The sequence below is a fragment of the Apium graveolens genome, chromosome 2, assembly GCF_009905375.1.
Source record: "Apium graveolens cultivar Ventura chromosome 2, ASM990537v1, whole genome shotgun sequence".
Classification (NCBI taxonomy): domain Eukaryota; kingdom Viridiplantae; phylum Streptophyta; class Magnoliopsida; order Apiales; family Apiaceae; genus Apium; species Apium graveolens.
Genome location: NC_133648.1, coordinates 168204949 through 168207186, shown reverse-complemented (window position 1 = coordinate 168207186; position 2238 = coordinate 168204949).

Genomic DNA, 2238 nt, shown 5'->3' with positions numbered 1-2238 from the left:
AGATCTCGACAAATTGTAACACCCCCAAATCCGGGGTCGGGGATCCGGGTTGTCACGAGTTCCATTTCCCTTAATAATACTTAATCTTAATAATCAACCAACTACTGCGTACTGTGACCCCACAATATACACACACAGCACAAGTTATAGTCTCAGAGATGAATATTCAAAAATAACACAAGTCATTTTATTCCACAATTATAAGCCATTACACCTCAAAAGGGTTTCTGAATAAATTTACATATTCCTTGCCATTATTACAATTCATAAATATACATAAGTCTGGCACAACAAAAGTTGAAAGCCTAGCCTATTGGTAGTTCCTACCTCAGCTACAACGGCATCAACGCCTACAGGAAACTGCGGAACGTTTCCTAACCGCTCACGAATTGGGAGCTTGATCCTGTTCATCTTGTCCATCTGTTGTTGTGTGATGAAAGAAGAAAGCAAGGGTGAGCAGCCAGCCCACCGAAATAATATGTATAATAATTAACAATATATGAGCATTCTCATAGTACTCATGAAAGTCTTGGTCAAGAAGAAATGAACCAAGTTTGATATCTTAATGCGACGAAGTCGCAAAATATTCAGTATATATATACATATATACTTCTCAAATCTTTGAAATCCTCTGACATGTATAATATACACAGAGTTCCAGTTTATAACTGTATAAAATATATTTGCAAGGTGATCTCATATATTTAACCTTGTCTCAACGTTTTTCTGAAAATCTTTGGCATGCATAAGATAATCATTTACTAGATATAAGTTGAAAAGATGAAGTTACAAGATACTCAAATGTACTTATATCTTTTCCGAATACTACTTGAACTACCACCGTTCAAGTTATAATTAGTTCATCCCATAGATGAAGTTACAAGACAAAACTTGTATAGAATCAATCTTTGAAATATCATCAAAATGAAATGAAGTTACGAGATACTTTATTTAATGAAAATATCATTTTGAAAACTCGACCCTGCCAACACTCAACAATCCCCCAGCCGTAGTCTTTCTATCGAAATGCTCTGGGTAATGTTGCAGAAATATCCAAACTGGATGATGAACTCATTACGGGAGTTTGTCGCGCCAGGAAGACCACCCACGATGATCAGTCGTAGTAGTGCAACCCCGCCATTTTCTATATGTAGAGGAGAACAGTCGGATTTACTTGTCAACCGAACACTGGACTCCTAAGGAATGGATCGTCTTAGCCGAACTTCCGAGCCATTTGGGCCAATATAATAAGGTTGGGCCGGCGCCACTCGACCACTTATGCCACTCCTAGTTCAGATGAAATCCATGACTCTGAAACGTAAAGCTCGTCCCCCCTTTCCCACGTAGAAACTTGTTGATACGGCTCCACCAAGAAGTCGTATCTAGTTGGAAAGGAAAACTCACCTATATTTGCCAGGCGATGCCTGTTAATGGATTAACTTATTCCAAGAATTTTACTTCCCGAGTGTTGGGTAAGTAATCAAAAACTCTTTTATCAAAATAGTAACCTTGTTGCGAATATAAAAATACACCACAGAGCCGGATCCCTCAGATTTTTAAGCGAGTATTTAAATCCCCTTCGGAAGGAAGATCTTAAATTTGAAAACGAGTTTTGGGATCCGCTCTAACTTTTAATATCATTTTGAAGACTCAAAAACATTTTAAAGAATGTTTAGAGTAATGATGATTTAATAAAATAACTCAATCCCGATATATTAGGAAATATCTAAATATTATTATTTAAATAATATTCCCATAAGGATAATCTTTATAAAAATATTTGAAGTAGAAGTTTTAAAACTCATACTTGAAATGAATAATAAATAACAAAAAATATACTTATACGAAAGTACGATCTTTATTTGAATAATCGAAATAAATTTGATTATTATTCAAAACTATCAAATATACCTTATTCGATTACTAGTTATAGAAAACTATATATATATAATATATATATATATTATACTCAGGAACATCGACTCCCGGTTTAGAAAAATGTTCACCTTCGGGTCCCCTATACTAAATGTATACGCAACTACTGCTTATCTCTAGCATAGGTATTATGCAACTTATAAGTATTTGAATTGATAACAGAATATCAAGATTACGAAATAGGCATGCATATAAATATCATATCACATGCTCCAATATATCGCAAGACTTTGCTCATAATAACCATACACTTATCTCAAGATAATGCATCAATATATTACATCACAACAACAGTATAACGGG